The sequence below is a fragment of the Lepisma saccharinum genome, chromosome 3 (assembly GCF_977018435.1).
Source record: "Lepisma saccharinum chromosome 3, izLepSacc3.1, whole genome shotgun sequence".
Taxonomy (NCBI): domain Eukaryota; kingdom Metazoa; phylum Arthropoda; class Insecta; order Zygentoma; family Lepismatidae; genus Lepisma; species Lepisma saccharinum.
This window is the reverse complement of record NC_139231.1, coordinates 77,003,772-77,022,092: the sequence shown is the minus strand read 5'-3', so window position 1 is coordinate 77,022,092 and position 18,321 is coordinate 77,003,772. Positions and strand designations below refer to the sequence as shown.

The window sequence follows — 18,321 nt, the reverse complement described above, 5'->3', positions numbered from 1 at the left end:
GACTTTAACACTGTCCCCTCCAAAAAATGTGGTCTGTGTTGAATTGTTGCGATGGCATATAAGTAGACCTCGTATTTTTAGGTTCTAAAAAGTGTGCTTTTAGGTTCCTAAAATAGGCTCTAAAAATCCAAAAATAGGTTCTAAAAATGTGAACATAGGTCTTAAATATCTTAAATTAGGCTCGAAAAGTCATGAAATAAGTTCCAAAAAACTTAAAATTGTTCAAAATTACTGAAAAATATTTAGGTTCAACAGCTAAAAACAACATTTCAAAAGAACCGTACGAAATTATAATAGGTGTACACATAAACAAGTATTAATTTTCTAACCAAATTTTCATCGTTTTCAAAATTTTTCACAAATTATTGTAAAACCTGGAAAATGGAAACCCCTAAGCAGTGGTTTCCATGGGAATTTTGTGCTGTTAGCAAACGTTACTGGTTTTCATGAAAAATGAAATGTGTATGTATAATTTGCTGCACAATACCAAGGTGGCTACACACTGGGAAATAGTATCTGCCAAGTGCCATCTGTGGATCCGCCACTCGGGAAAAGAACCATGACTCCGCACTATTCCTACTCTTCGGGATTCATTCATGAAATTCGAGCAATAAAGCTGAACTTTCTCATACGCTTAATATGGCAACACTGATCAAAAATCAATCAGTCACGCACAGGGATTCTAAGTAGCGGTAGCTTGGCACGCGAACACCAATGTCCAACCACCAATGGCACTACACGGCTCAGCACACAGACACGAATCGAAACAACGATTGTTTGGAGGCGCAAACGTACACATCCCCCTCGGAAAAGGAGATAAGGAACATACAGGAAGGAGATTGTGGAAGCGAAAGAATTTACAAAGGGATAACATCGAGAAGTTGAGTCCTTTAGTTGGATATATTGACGTGATATCCATGTTACGATAAAAAAAAAAAGAAAAAAAAAAGAAGAAGTTTTGTCAAAGTTTGTCATGAGTTCACTTCATACTCAGATACGGTAATCGGGAATAAATCCACCGTTTAAAATGGGATCCGAAACATTGTGCAATGTGCATTTACCGGAATCGAATACACGAACCCTTGGTTACAAAGTGAAAGAAAAGTTAGAGAGCAAATGGGAGATATTAAAGAAGCCGTAGACAATGAGAAAAAGGAGGAGAAAGAAAAGAGAAAAGTAACAAAGAAGCGAGAAAGAAATAGAGAAATGAGAGAACAAAAGGGAGAGAAATAGCAAGACTGTGAAAAATAAGAGAGGGAGAGAGAAGAATAAAGCAAGCGATTCAGAAAAAGGAAGATACGATCAAGTAGAGAGAAAGTAAACACGAAAAGGCAGATGATAAAACTGGGAAAATATCGAAAGCATAAAAAGATACACGACAAGAATGAAAGTAAAAGACAGTACGGAATAATAAGTACGATACTTTTGCCTTATCAGAGTGGAACTTTTTTAAAAAAAAGTACCTAATTTACAGTTACCGTTACTTCTTCCAAAGCCCGCCTTCATGTCAAAAAGTAACCAAGCGAAGAGAGTTGCGGGGCAGCTAATATTTTACGTTCGAAAAAAGTTCAAATAGAATCCAGTTTAATTTTCAGTGTCAAGAAATTTCTTGGGTCAGTATATGCTTCAACCCCACCTTCTTTTCCATCCGTCCCTGAAAGCTCTTTTGTTGGGAGAGGAGGGTATCCCCGTTCCCTTTAGCTTTTGATGAAGAAAGTAATTTCCATTTAGTGACATGCTCGTGCGGCGAAAGCATCACCTCATAAAAAACTGCGTGAAGCCAGATGTTCGAACTGGTCTGGTTCTCATCGTGACACTCGAATATCAACCTCTCTTCCAAGTAGTACGCCCTGGTAACTGCACTCTTTCAAGCCAACGAGGCTCTGGCGTATGGACTCGCAGACAGTACGATCCTCTGTGGAATTTGTGTTGTATGCCATCCATATCAGGGTCGGGCCGGGTGGGCCCAGCCCAGTTCTCCCCACGTGGTTTTTTTCCCCTCAGAAAAAAATCCTCGAAAAAAACACCAAAAAACCCAGTCAGAAAGTTGTTTTTTTTTCAAAATATGTTGTAAATTATTGCATTAAATACTTGTGAGGTTCTACGATTGTCAAAAATTTGCCTTGTACTACATTTATTATTTTTAGTATTATATGCTCTGCTAAGCCTTTTCTTTACAGGTGTTCTAAAAAAAATTTGACAATCGTAGAACCTCACAAGTATTTAATGCAATAATTTACAACATATTTTAAAAAAAAAAACTTTCTGACTGGGTTTTTTCTGTAAGTCGTGCATTTTCATAATCTGCCACAATTTCAGCTTTGTGCACAAAACTTGCAGGACCATTATGAGCTTGCACTATAATTTGACTATAAAATTATCAAAATATGGTGCATGGAGGAGCATGAGTTAGGGTGGATAGGCAGAGAGAGATAAGTCGTCTATTTAATGACCATGATAACTGCTGTAAATTTAGAATCATTTATGTAAAATTATTTCTGCAGCTAGAAAACTTGAGCAAAATTGGACAATTTGTTTCAAGATGGTGGATGAAAAACTGATTTTCCCCATGTTGGAGGTTCTATGATATGCTCTACAATCTTTTTTCTCTTGTTCAAAACGGTCTAGAATACATTTTCAGAGAATAAGGAATTAAACTGAGTCCTTTTAGAGATTTCATTGATCCGCAATTTTGAAGTAAGTAAAACTTTCAAAATAATATTTCATAGCTTAGGAGAGCAGTGTGAGAAAATCACAAACGTTGTATTTATGATAACTGCCATAAATGCAAAGCTTTTGAGTTGCAAGATAACTTGAAGGATTGGTCTCACATTGTATGAGAAAAAATTGTCATCTTGTTTAAAAATAGTAGACGACAGACCGGTTTAACATGTCTTGCAAGAACTTGAAATTATGCACATATTTGACTAGGTTATATATTCGTAGATTAAGAAACACAAGTCTCAGCAATGTTACGGCATCACTTGAGTTTTAAGTTTTTAATAAAAACTTTGTAGACCTAATACAGTGTGTGTTTTAGGAAGGGTGAATGTTGAGACCATGATAACTGCAGCAAATTGAGAGGTTTTTATTACCTGAAATTAATGTCAATAAGATAAACCTCGGGAATGATTTTGTTTTGCATTAGCATTTGTTCAAAGTATTTCAAGATTGTAGATAAAAAAACATTTTTCATATGCTGAGACAGATTCCGAATTCTGAAGACACTTTCAAATGCCTAAATTACATTTTTTTAGATTAAGAATATAAACTTTTTTAAGAATTTTAGGGCATCACTTAACCTATAGTTTCACAATAAATGTTTTGAAAAATACATTTTCAGAGAATAAGGAATTAAACTGAGTCCTTTTAGAGATTTGAGGAGCGTTGGGGACCAAATTGAGGGTCCCAATGTTTTGACTATTGCCATTTTCATAGCAGCCACATATTTTGGAAGATTTATAAAGTATTCCATTTAGAGGAAACCAGCCAGACAATTAAATATGCCAAACATAATTTGGCATGGTTATTACACAGAGAAGGTGTTTATGCTTGAAACATCAAGAAAAATAATGGGAAAACACAACTGTGATAAACTGATGTACAAACTGTATTGAAGCAGATTTAAAACCTTGTGTTGCATAGCATATTTGGATTATTTAATGGTCTATGGCAGTGGCTCCCAGGGGCGCTGCTAAATGTTCCAATATTTTCACTGAAATGACGGTGATTGTTATGAATATGATTGATCCAAATGTGTGTTTATTTATTACTTTTTACATGTAAAATGTTCTTGAATTTGAAACGTGTGTTTATTTTCTAACTTAAGGCAAGCAACCTGACCACACTAACTGAGCGTTGCAAATGTTAAGATACATTCTGACTTGGGCGCCGAGGAAAAATCTTGAAACAGCGAGGGCGCCGTGAAACGAAAAAGTTTGGGAACCCCTGGTCTATGGCATATGAAATAAATAAGATAAAAATGTGTTTGTGGCTGTAGCATAATTCATTCCAACATAGTCACAACACTGCATTCACAAAATAATTTGTTTCACGAATGGTATGGAAAATTCACTAATAGTATTTACGAATATTCACTAATAGTATTTACTAACAATGTGCTGTAACTTGAAAACCTTTTTCTATGGCATCCTTAAATTTGAGTAGGCCTATCGTTGAGGGGGAAGTAACAAACCTGATTGATAAAATTAAGTCTTACTGTAAAAAATGTTTTGTTTTTTTCTGGGAAGAATTGTTCCAGGACTAATCAAGTTGATTTGTTATATTACTGCGCTTGTTAACGTGTTCATCATAACAACTACTCAAAATTGTGTTATGTTCATAAACGATGATGAATCCAAGTATAAACACACGAATATGCATTTCTCTTGTTTGTATCATTGATTGATTGGGTTTATTTTACTTCTCTTTTCTGCCAAATTTGACTAATCGCGAAGATTAGAATGAGTGATGATATGATGAAATTGATGAAGGGACATACAACGAATACCCATGCCCGGGCTGGGATTTGAACCCAGGACCTCTGGCATCGTAGGTATTTCTCGTTAGAATAAAATGTTATTACTCCTCACCTACAATAAGGTGCCAGTATGGAGTACCGTTGTTAACTGCCAGAAAAAGAAGCACTGGTTATAACATATTTTGTACTCCTCCCCTCGCCTCCAGTAGTCTGATTGTTGAATACACCAAAGTATGTTCCTCCTCAGGGAATGCAACCCTGCAACATCATTAACTATTGCACTCTCCAGGAAGAGTAGCATCAAATTGTTAGACAAATATTTTAGAACATAATATGTTAACATTAATGTTAAATAGCTTTTCATAGATCAACTGCTCCCTGCTTCAGATATCTCTGGAGCAAGGCCGCGCATATCATCAGAGAAGGGGAGGAAATCGAGTGGGCAGAGCGAAGCAGTACACGCTGCTGTGAAGGATGGTAACTGCAGTCGCTAACTCCCTTCCACGCAATCTACGTATTTCCCTCTCACGTGTCCATTGGTCCATCTCGCATCACTACTTGCGCAGAGACTTGTTTTCGTTCGCCCGCTCCAGAGATACTTGGATAAAGCAATACAAATTAAATGTTATGATACATTACTACTAGGGGAAAAATTTATTTCATTGTTAAAATATATATTTTTAAACATAACCTGAAAAACCCAATAAAACCCAGTTTTTTCCTTCATCCACTTCAACTTACTACCATTCATCCTCATATTAGCGATTAGCCAAAAGTGGCAGAAAAGCGAAGTAAAATAAATCAAATCAATCAATCGAAGTATATAGTGTAAACAAAACATGCACCGTGTCTCCACACAACTTTTACAGTGTATAGAAGTCATTACGTTTCGACGCCACGTACCCAAGAAAACGGGAATTCTATCTATGCAACAACGCAGCACAGGCTCACAATTGCACTCTCTACGTAATATGCTGAGTGGATTATCTCTCAATAATCACGCAGATACCCGCTATACTAAAGAAGTCGCATAGTAAATCAAATTTCGTTAAGGCGAGGAGGGACAATTACGCACTAGTTGTGCATTTATTTCAATATCGTCGGATTGGCACTGCTATTTAAAAAAGGGTTTAGTATGCAAGAGAGTATGAATTTCTCTCCATGTTGCAAGTGGAAAATGTTTTTCAAGTTGATTAGTAAGCTAGGGACGATGTTTGAAAAATATGATTAATAAGTATTTACAGAATCAATCCCATGTACTCCTTAAGGGAAATCGACTTCAAGTTACGGCTAATCAAATGGGAGTTTCGACTCTTTCTACTACTATGAGATAATTCAACGTGTCCTTTTCCCGTCAATGTAATATTCTTCGTCATTGGATGTTTGATATTCCAGAGAAAACAAATAAAATAATGATCCCATAAACCTAATGCATTTCTCCTTGCCTCATACGGCCATCCTCGCAGTGTTGCCAAACCTGATGTGCATAAAAGAGCTACATTTCACCATTAACAGAGCTAAAGATGACTTTTCAAGGAGTTACATTAATGAAGGCTGCATAAAGTACCTCCTAGGGTAATTTTAGGTGTCTGAGGGGTGGGGGCGCTGCTATTACCGTTAGCTTTAAAGGGATGGCAATTTATTCTTAAGTTTTCACGCCTAGATTTGGCGGCATCGCATAGTATCTCAATAATCCAATGATGTTCACATGAAATCGAAAATAAAGGATTCCCGGATAATAATATTGTCATCTTCACCTTAGCCACAGCACTATATATAAAAATACCTGGTGAGGAAATAGGGGGTGGGTGACGCAGCCTATATATGAATATCACGTCACGTGCAAAAAGAGCAAAGCTGGCAACAGTGATCGGCAGCTGCCCCAGCGAGAAAGACCTAGGGGAAATTGTCCCTCCTCACCTTAAGGTAAATTTTCAAATGTCATACCAGTCTCGATTTTTACAAGGCTGTCTCGGTAGCATCCCGAGCATAGCACAAGTTCCTTTACATTTCGTGTAAATAAACGGAAAGTTAACTCTTGTCGAAAATAAACCATGGCGATTTTTCCTGGTCGCGATCAGATCTAACGTCACTCCCATTCTCAGGGACTGAAGAATGGGAATCATTTTCACGGGCTGAAGATGGGAATGAGTTCCAGAAAAGATACCCGAACTCTCGAGAGTGAACATAACTCGCATTTCGGAACCGAAATGCTGAAAGTATATGAAGTTAACCCTTCCTGCGTGTTACGTCATAATTAAGGAGATGTAATACAATCTTCGTCACTGTGGGTAACCAAGCAATAAAATTACGAGAGACTGAAGAGCCATGAGAAATACCAACTCACTTGGTTCTTGAAAAAATATATCTGTTGCATAGTTAGCACCGTCATTCAAACTGTCATCTGCAACAAAAGTCTTTCTGTAACTCGTGTTTGTTTCTTAAATCAGCACGATTGGAAAACTTACAGTTTACGCTGAAGCGAATAAACTTTATGGAGTAGCAATAATCAAAGGGAAGAGTCTTCAAAGATGGAAAATTTTGGAACCACTCGCTCAGATTTACGTATCTTAAAGGGATTTTGCCTAATTTTATTGCAATGCCAAAGCTTATCATTTGCTTCATGCGCGCCAACTCTCTGTCTCTACATCTAAAATACCATCAGGGGGCAACGTATTATCTTATCTTCGTTCCTTCGTAATTTCCTGTCTCTCTCACTTAACGACGGTTATTTCAAACGAGAACATCGATTGATGTAATAGATGGCAGATTCCACAGTTTAAAAGAAGGTGGTTAGAATATAAGAAAGCAAGATGCAGGCAATAAATAAGCAAATAAACAGGTTATTCCGTTTCTTACTTTCAAAGCAAATTGTATTCTTGAAATCTTACTTTTACGCTGTCAGAAAGTGGATATTTTTGGAACAACAGCAAATGTATAAATCCACTCTTTGCATACATTATTTATTAAGTACGGAGTGTTTGAATTGAAGAAGATATACTGAAACAAGGGAATCGTCTCCTATGGATTTTTTTTATCCTGGTGTACAGTGTCAAACTAAAAATTACAGTCGTAGGGAGGACTATTAAGTTTGAGTTTTAAGTCCACTTTATGCACAGATAAGCTAATCAGGACTGGATTCCACTGGGTATCGAACCAGACTCCTTCATTGTACTAGCGCCAAGATTTCTGAAACCTGGCCCAAAAAAAAAAAAAAAACGAATACAGGCTTCCCCGTAACACTATAGAGTGACCACAAAATAACCTTCGGCCAGAAGCCTTCGCGCATCTTCCCCTCCATCCGTTCAGCTCCGCCCAGGGTGAAGCCTCCTCCACTCTACCCTCCTCTCCAAGCGTGAGAAACATGCACACAACACGAGTTCTGCGCAGGTTATTTTGATTGTGGTCTCACTACAGCGCCACTTTCACATACGATGTTGGATCTATGCAACACGACGACGTTACTACTACGTCATCGGAGAGACCCTCTTATATGGGAGGAGAAAGTCACCATTGCCCCTCATCCCAATTGTCTGAAGTCGAAGTCGAAGCCGGCGCTTTGCTTTGAAAAAAATACGCTCGATGATCCACTCGTTACTGTTCACAGAGGAGAAGTTATTCCTCCGGGGTGTTATCTCTTCGGAAACGATTCTCATTAATGATAAAACTTGTTGTTCATATGGAATTGGTGGAAAATGCACTGTGCAGCCATGCTCGCGTCTGGCATAAACAATTTGAAAAGAAACACCGCGCAGACTACCAAAGCCATAAAACTGCACCCTTGGCTTGGGTCATTAAAGAAGTCACGTTTGTGTTTACGACCAACGACCAGAAACACCATAAAACAGTACCGTAGCGTTTGGGAGAGGAGAGTACTCGTGAAGCAAACGGCTTGGGAAGAACTCCCGCGGAATGTTTCAGCAGAATAAGTCTCTGCCTGCGCGTCAAGTACGATGAGAGGGCATGATTGGTTAGTGAGCATTGCTAACTTGCTCAATGTGCGAATATTTCGTTCGCTCATCAAAGAGTGATTAGATTTTTGTATTACGTTGCTTTTATACATCTTAAGACTAATCGCGACGATGAGACTGAATGATAAGATCAAATTGATGACAGATACACTCACGCCTAGGCCGGGACAGTAGCTACTTCAACGTCGGTAACACAATGTTCTTAGCCACCGAGGCGGCTAAAAGGATCATGTAGGCCGAGAATTTTTTTTATTAATAGTGATTGAGGAGAGGTACCGTAACATCCCAGTGCACATACAAATCACTTCTGTTCCTACAGGATCTCTGTGACAGTTCTGCATGGCGTCGCAAGGAAAAAAATAAAGGAAGTGATTAAATTACTTCCATATTTGTCTTTCTAGGATAATCGCAACGCTGATGATCAAGATTGTGAGAGAAGCACAGTGGTAGATCCATGGACTACCCAGGATTCGAACCTACGACGACTAGCTACGGCATTAACAATCCATAACAGCGAGAGTTAGTGACATTCTAAAGTCAGTGTGATTTGTATGCCCTAAAAACTTGTAAAGTACTCAGGAAATAGACACCCAAACGAATATATGCACTTATAAGGCAACACAGCGCATGACGGTAGAAAAGGGGAGAAAGCGAGTGGACGGAGCAAAGACGGTGCGGTGCGCGCTGCTGCAAACGTCTGGTAGTTGCAGCCGCGTTTTCCTCTTTCAAGCATTTATTGGTGGAGCCCTCTAGTGTCATACTTGCGCAGAGGACTAGTTTTCGTTCGCTTGCTCAAAAGATTCCCCGGGACAGAGTGTAGAATGTTTCTTACAATAAAATTTGAAGCCGCGATGGTCTAGTTGGTAGAGCATCTGACTGCCACGCGGGAAACCTGGGTTTGATTCCCAGAATGAGTGATCTAGAGGTTGGGAACTTTTTCGATGTCGTCCCTGCATAAAGCGCTTCTGGGATTAACCCAGCCTCTAATAGATGGGTACTTGGGTCTAAAAGCAACTGGAACATGATCACAGCATCTTCACGTAATTAGTGCATTTTACCTTATGTGTCGCATTTCCAGCTCACAACTCATACAACTATCTTTACCCAGTATTAAATCCCATCTTTCCAGGGTACTCCTACTCAAGATGTCCCTGCTGACGGTTTCAACGTGGAGTTCCGGCTGCGGAATTCACGCTTCACTGCTCTTTTCGTTGCGCTGAACCTCAAGAGATGGAAAATCAGCGGTAAATAACCAAAATACATAGATGGTCTTATTACATCATGGGAAAAGAAAGTGGAAAGAGAACGTGCCAATTTCTCGAAAAGCGAATTCGGACAGATCGCCCATTCGGCACATGAGCAGGCTGCACCGAGATCGATTCTCGGCTAGGGCGTCTTCCTTGTGACGTAAGCGGATCTATTAAAGAAGTATTACTGTCTGGACGCATCTTTCGCAAGAGAAGATGGGAACGAAGGAAGCCATTAGAAGCTCAAATTCTGAGAAGCACGATGCTTTAAGGATCCGAATATGACAAATCACATTTCTACATTAATCAGAAACTAGTCTTCGGATTTCAGAAACATTTCAGCTTCGGTCATTTATCATCACATTTCGAGATTTCAGTTCGAGTACGATTGTTTTCCTAATATGTTTTCGCTGCTTATCGTCTGCATCCCGAGAGTGATTCACCTATTTTAGTGTTAGGTCTGGTGACTCGCTGACGTCACTTCGAACAGACACCTATCGCTCGCACTCTTGCTTAAGCTCTGCATAGGCTGGCTAGCCAGACTAGAGCAATCAGCTGGAGGCCTTGAGAAAAGAAGCTGGCTCTTAAACTTGGTAAAAATACGTTTTTCCAACAACAACAACAACAACAAAAAACAAGTTTACAGACAACTTGATATACTTATTAAAAAATAGTTACGGTCGCTTGAGATAACTGAGAATTAGAGAGCTTTCAGTCCAAAACGGAATGCAACAGGTGGCAAGCAACCTGGGAGTTTCACACCGAGGTGACAGACAAGTGACAAGAGCCCCTCAGTCCGCAAGAATGCATTCACCAAACATGCGCAAACAACAAACCAAAGTAACCCAATGCAAGACAATGAGAAAATGGCCCAGACCGAGCGACACTTGCCGCTTGTCATGTTGCTTCCGTTCGAAAGGTTGCATTTATTTCTGATGGTTGGTTTTCAAGCGAAACTTGTCGCTTGGGTCTGAAAGCTTCCTTAAAGCTAAAGTTGAATATAAAATTCCACAAAAATATTTTACATCAAATTCCAAATTGGGACCGATATTCCGAAACTGAAAAATCCTGGTTCTTATATTTATCTAAACATACCATGAACCAACTTTCATCCAAATCGCAGGTGGTTGGGAATGGATAGTGTATACCTTGCCTAGATGAATTGACTTAGAACAGCATATGACACGAGATATAAAAGTATCCCAAAACGCACTATGTAGCCTATCCAAAAGTTCCACATAGCAATAAGAGTTTCTCCCGAAGGCGTTCCATTGCACTAGGTACACACACATTTAAGGTGACGGTTATAACCCTTCTAAACTCAATAAGTGCGTCAGTGTGTTGGTGCAATCAGAGCACACAAAAGCAGTGGACATCTGATTCTCGGTGCTCACTTGACGTCAGAGTTGCTTCCCACTCCATTCAGTTAATCGTGACGATGAGGAGGATAATCAGAAGAGACAAATATGAAGAACATGGCTCTCGTGGCCGAGCGCATTGAGTGGTCGACTCAAGATCTTGCCACAGAAGGTTCCGGGTTCGAGACACCTTTGTGAGGAGTGTCCCTTCATCAAATTCTCTTTTTCGGATTGACCGCTTAGAACTAGGAATGTTACGCTAAAACAACGAGCTGTCATTGAATTTCTGACGAAAGAGGTTTGCTCACCTCAAGACATCCATATCCGGCTGTTGAAGGCTTATGGGGATGCTATAGTGGGCATTATCACTGTGCGGTGTTGTGTGAAGAAGCTTCAAGGAAGAGAAACCGTATAGCAGATAAGGCGATGAGTGGACGTCCCTTAACACCAGTCACCGATGAGAACCATCAACTTGCTAATGCGTTGGGACACACAGGACGCTATTCTCATTGACATTTTGGGTGGGCGTCAACATTAGCAGGGACCTACGTCACTACACTTAAAGAAGCTGGAGGAGCCCATCAGGAAGAAGAGATCACAGAAACATTCATTCCACACAGATCCATCACGATAATGCACGACCACACACGTCATTTTTTAAACCCGAACGACTGCCAAAATGGGGTGGTCCGTGGTGACTCATCTGCTTAGAACCCATATATGGCCCCATTTCGGATTTCTATCTGTTTGGGCCTATAAAGGACAGGTTACGTGGTTTCAGATTCAACAACTTGGAAGAGATTATATCAGCTCTAAAGTCATTGGTGCTAAAGCAACCTCAAGAATTTTGCCAAACTGATTTCGAACTTGGATTCGACGATGGCGTACATACAAACGAGACTTCACGCCAGAATCTGTGTAAGTTTTGCTTTCATTTATTCATTATTAAAGTTTTCGTAATGGAGGAGGCATTACATTTCGCTTGCCCTAGTAATATACAGTGTGTCCGTAAAGTCATGGTGCACTTTTGACCGGTCACAGGAAAGCAACAAAGCAAGATAGAAATGTGTAATCTTCACCAAATAAAAGGAAAACTCTCCAAGTTTCCGTACTATGATGCGCAAGCGTGTACGCACACAGGTGATGACGCAACACCACGAACTGCGCAGCAGCGGATCAGCCCTCGCCCACGCCAGTCGAGATGTGGACGGTACAGAGGCAAGTCCAGTGTGTTCTGTGGCTTGCGAAGTTCGAATCCGTGAGCAAAGTGCAACGTAAATATCGTCGCGTGTACAACGAAGCGCTTCTGTACAGTCCACATCTAGACTGGCGTGGGCGAGGGTAGGAGATATATAGGAGGCTCTGAGGTAGGAGATATATTTTCTTTGTTGCAGTTAAAAGGTAAAGTTCCTCATGCATGTGGTAGCGTGCCATAAAGGGACATTTAGGTGATGTGTGGGTAGGGCCCCGAACATTATTGATCTCGGTTATTTTGGAGGTGATGTGATCAGCACCACGCTACGGACGCATTTACCTCCCAGGGTTGTCCCCAGGTACCCATTGATTTGAGGTTGGGTGAGCCCCGGAGCCGTTTTATCCGGGAAGAAGGCCGAAAAATTCCGACCTTAGATCACACATCCTGGGAATCGAACCCGCGTTTCCCGCGTAGCAGTCAGATGCCATACCGACTAGACCACTGCGACATCTTTGTTGAAGGCAAAATATAAATACATAATCCTCATCGTTGCCATTATCCACAAGTAGGAGAAAAGCGACGTAAGTACAAGCACGAAGGAAGATCCGTTATGTTATGGGGCCTGAACTCAAACCCTGGAGAAGACGTGAGTGAATCTTCAACGGGCATCGAGGCGGGAGAAAGGCGAAGATGTATCTGGAAGGTCGCAGTAACCGGCACGCCTGCTCAAGCAAGGTATTGTTGGTAGCAGCCTCGGGCGGTTCTCATTTCAAGGCAACCTGATTGGCATCTTTGGAACTACGTCGTCACTGTTCTTCGAGTTAATACCAGGTTTCGATTGTGCTGAAGAACCTTCATTTACGGTCCAGCGGATGCAGCAAGCGATTCATCACATGCTTCCTCACGGATCAGTCGCAGCTCGGAAGCCCAGGGTACCCAGAGCGAACGTTCAACACGTGCCACTTGGCATGCATCGTCACGATCACTACCCATTTCGAATGTTAAGCACTCGTGCAAACGTCCCTGCTGGCTGCTATCGGGGGAAGGAGACACACTAAACCTTAACCACGGACGGTACAGTAGTCGTTGCCTCTTATTTTGTTTTCTTTCACACAGGGAGATCAAAGAGAGAACTTCATCAATAACAATGATAAATCACTGATAATGCAACGGCACATGAAGCCCGAAAGACATTTTTGTAGGCAGGATCTGGCACTAAATATAAAACTTAATAGTATTAAAATGGTGGCCGCGGTGGCTCAGTCGGTAACGCGTCTGACTACCATGCTAGAGGTCCCGGGTTCGATCCCCGGCCGGTTCAAATCCGGGAACTTTTCTAACGTTGGAAGCGGCTCCGGTGCCCACCCAGCGTCGAATAACATGGGTACCTGGGGAAACCCTGGGGGGTAAAGGCGGTCAGGGGCGTGTGTGCAGCCCCACACACGACCGGATCAAGAAAGTGTGGGGCGTTACCCCCACACCCCCTATACGCCTTCATGGCGTGGTGCTAAGCACAGGGGAACACTTTACTTTTAATAGTATTAAAAATAATAAAGTAACATTATTATTTCTAGTTCAATTATAATGATTATTACTATTTCCTTCTACTCAACATATGGGTTAATATCTACAATACCAAAGCAGAGATAAGTAGTGCACTTTTCACTATTATATAAAGTACTACAGAAGCAATGGACAGCATATGAGATTTTGAAGCGAACAATATTGAACACAATGATCATCAAGGAGGTTTCTGAAGCAGAAGTAACCCCGGGAAAAGTCTCTAGACGGACAAACAATACAATGCATCATCCATCCTATGTTTGACACGCAACGTGAACACATGTGCACCCACGATCCCCCAAACAGGGATGCATTAACGCTATCATAAAAGAATGCACGAGAGCAAAAGAGCACGTAAATGTGGCCAAGCTTATCTGCAGTTCTATTAATATTCACACCAACGGACAGGCGCACATTCTCCGGTAGGCGCCATGTGTTCGGAATACCAAGCAGAAAAGACTTTTCTCTGTTCGCGTGGCGAAGCTGTCCTTGCGCAGCCGAGATATGCCGGAGGAGACTTCTCCTGCTACATCCAAGGACAATTATTATCCACCTGTACTATTTCTATCAGGAATACAGTTTTGTTTTTTCATATTCCCAGTTTACGCACCTTTACAATTTGCCCCCAAAATTAACAAAATTGTAAATTCATTTGCCTTCCAAAATAAAATCATAAGCCGCGGAGTGGTTAGCGCGCTACGACACCAGAGGACTCGGATTCGAATGTGTCATCAATTTCGTCATATCATTCATCCTCATCTTCGCGATTATCCAAAAATGGCAAAAAAAAGCGAAGTAACAAACCAAATCAATAAAATCACAAAATAAAGAGCAACAATCAGATTTACGATTATTCATGTGTATATATCAATACACAGATATATCTTATTTGTATATTCTTATTTAGCGTCGCTCTCCTGCCACTTAACTAATCGTAACGACGAGGATAAATAATTACTAAAATGAAACGGACATTCACAAACAGGCACCGGCACTCGGGCCCGGAACCCTTTGTGAAACAAATTCCCCGACTCATTACAGTCAATTTTAAAATATATTTGCAGACTATACAGGTATATCTCCTCATATAACATGCTAGTAGTAACCAAGCTTTTAGTGTTAAATTGCACTTGCTGTATAGGGGGGTCTTCCAACACAAGCCAGTAATTACATGCCAATATCACGAACTCCCTCATTAATTGGATTCTTGAGAAGGCAGAACAATGGTTCATTGATTGAGTTTACTTCGCTTCTTGTACCACTTTTGGCTAAATTGCGAAGTTTGGGATGAGTGATGATATGATGAAATTCATGAATGGACACTCACAAACATCCATGTCCAGGCCAGGATTTTAACCCGGAACCCCTGGCGTCGTAGCGCGATGTGCTAACCGCTCCGCTACAAGGAGCCGGCGGCAGAACAATGGCTACTTTGTAAAACAACCTATTGACGGAAATATACGTAGATCTCAATCTCGAAAAGCTAGCCCCGTGGCGGAGTGGTTAGCAAATTAGCCAAAAGTGGCACAAAATGCGAAGTAAAATAAAGCAAATCATTCTCGAAAAAGGATTCAACGGAATTACTCATACAGTAACTGATATAACTGGTGGCAGATAGCAAATCGTACAGGTAAGCAATGCATAGGTGTTATTTCACTAGATATCAGTAAAACAATTGATTGATTTGTTGTTTTAAGTCCACTTTATGCACAGTAAGGCTAATCGTACAGTTTAAAGTGGGATCCGAACCACTTGTGCCTCCACCGGGTATCGAACCGTAAAGCATTTGACATTGTTCCAAAATAAGTATTAGAGAAATTACATCAGCATTTCAATTCCTCTACTCTTGCTTGCAGGTTGCTCGATTTCACAATTCAATCTCGAACAGTTTAAATATATCTCTCGGTGTGCCACACGTATCTGTTCTGGTCCCAAAACATGTTTCTGAATGATCTTGCAAGACAACAATTTTGGTTCTGAATTACATTTATACCTAGATGACTATCTCCTATACTGCACATGAAGTGAATAAAAAAAATGTTCTACTGCACACTAGAAACAATAATCAGGAACAAAACCAGGGTCAAAATCTGGGACAATATTTGCGTGAACTCGACTCTATCATTGGAATTGTCTGTTTGTGATGCGCAAACACATGCGAAAACCAAACGCTGCCTCTCCAAAGATAAAAAAAGACCAACTCACGTGGCTCGATGAGCCATCCTGCACTTCTGCTGGTGCACTGGCACAATGCCCAGTTGCAGGGTTTTATGAATCGCAACGCAAATGTTATGATTATGAAGTGACCGAGTGAAAAGATGGTGCTGGCCAAGTCTTGAAACTATGAATAGCATCGTTATTAATTGCTTCAATTAATAAGGGAAATGGGAATAAACCATTACACAAGCATTCGTCGAGGGCAAGAAGTAAGCCATATCTGGGCTCTTACTGATGTGCGTCTCAAATATAGCATTTGCTGCGCCAAAAACATGCATTTCACGTCACCTGATGTCATATACTTGTCTTCTTGAATGGGCATACTTAATATCGATTAGGAACAAAAGAAAATAAATAGTAAATGCAGGGTGTACATCAAAGAATATTGCAGTTTTAATACGTACATTTTTATTTCTCGTAGCGATGGGGTATGAGCACAAATGTTACATTGGATGAAAGAGGATCTGTGAAATATTTTTTTAAAACATACCCGCGAACTTGTACTTTCGCTCACTGCCGCAGCCGACGCCACTATCGACAAATGGTGACTCCCCAGCATTCGTGACCGCCACAGTCTCCCGACCGCAGCCTATGCGATTTCTTCCTTTGGGGATTTGTGAAAGACCTTGTTTAGGAGACACCACTAGAGACCGATCTGCCTGAATTGCGAAACTGGATTGTTTAAGCCATTCAGTCCATCACATCAGACATGCTGATACGAAAGTGGCAAGAAATGGATTTCCGACTGGTGTCACCAAGGGATGACATTGAAAGCTTATAATGTAAGTTGCACAAACTTTGACAGTTCTTCTTTCATCCAATGTAACATTTGTTCTCATACCCCGTCGCTACGAGAAATAAAAGAATGTTGAAACTGCTATATTATTTTATGTACACCCTGTACGCGTAGCACAGTTTGTACATGTGAAATCAGAGTCTACCACGAGTGGGCGAATACAAATGCGAGAGGGGACGTAGGTAGAAAAAGGCGGGAAACTACGCTGTTTCAGGTCAATATTTCGCTAGATGTCTTCGCTTGTTTACCCTGGCTCGCTATTTTGTGCGTTTGTGATGGCTGTTACAGCTTCTTACGAACCCATTGAAAGCGGAAGTAAGACGATTTTCATGTATTTTCACGTAGCTTTCCTTGCTTGTACCCCTTCAAAGGAAAACGTTTAATTTCAGCACTACATGCAGTCACAAAGGATGATTTCTTCTTTCTCTTGTACGTGATGTGAAAGATGCTGACTACTGAAGAAAGAATAACTGTGGTGTGTGAACGTTTGCGAGGAATAAGCTTCAAAGAGGTCCAGACAACGTTCGAAAGAAAATTCCACAAACCTGCTCCAACCAGGGTTAATATCAGGCTACTGGTTCAAAACCTCAAGCGAACAGGTACTGTGCACGATGCTAAGCATTCCAGAATGCCCAGCGCATCAGCAGAAACCGTTCAACGGGTGAAGATGCCATGACCAGGCCACAATCAACAATAAGGCTAAGCCGGTAGCTGTTGTTACCACATCCGACTGTGTTGAAGATACTCCAACGGTCATACCATGATATCACCTTCAGGTGCTGCACAAGTTAGAAAGGGAGGAATATGCTTGTCGCGGAGCAATGCGTGCAGAGCTGTTACAGGCAGTGCAGGACGAAGATATGATGGAACACGTGTTGTTTAGTGATGAAGCCACCTTCCACACGTGTAGAACTGTCAACCGACACAACTGCAGAGTGTGGGCAAATTAACAGCCATCACTTCGCAAAGACTGTTCGTGTGTGCTTGGATGCTAAGTTTCCACGTAGGTGGAATGGTAGGGGATCACAATGCATATGGGCACCACGATCTCCGGATCTCACATCTCTTGACTTTTTTGCAACGGGTTACATCAAATTGCAGGTGTACACGGTAAAGATCACTTCTATTCAACACCTACGTCAACGTATCCAACACGCTGTGCTTAACATGACACCGGCAATGGTCTCAAAGGTGTTTGGTAAAACGGTGCGTCGTTGGGATTCATGTGTAGGCATGCAGGGTGCTCATGTGAAAGTACGTTGAGGTGACACTTTCACGGATTTTCTTCAATACACCTCTTATCATGTCCGATATTTTTTTCTATCAATGATGATTGTGTGTTACCATGTACTCGGGAGTTCATTCAATACATTTGTTCTAATCTCAAGCCTCTTTTTCTCAAAAATGGATCGAGACTTTATAATCACCCTGTAGATAATTCGAACGTGTAAGGGAAAATCTGAACTACATTTATAGTTTGTTGAAATAATTTGA

At 41.0% G+C, this 18,321-nt stretch overlaps 1 protein-coding gene across 6 annotated transcripts in view; it reads right to left on the bottom strand.

Moving 5' to 3' along the window:
• The window catches only part of KrT95D (phosphofurin acidic cluster sorting protein KrT95D), a 325,608-nt gene that overhangs the window by 169,117 nt on the left and 138,170 nt on the right, over nucleotides 1-18,321 (bottom strand). The gene's annotated exons all lie outside the window — the stretch shown is intronic.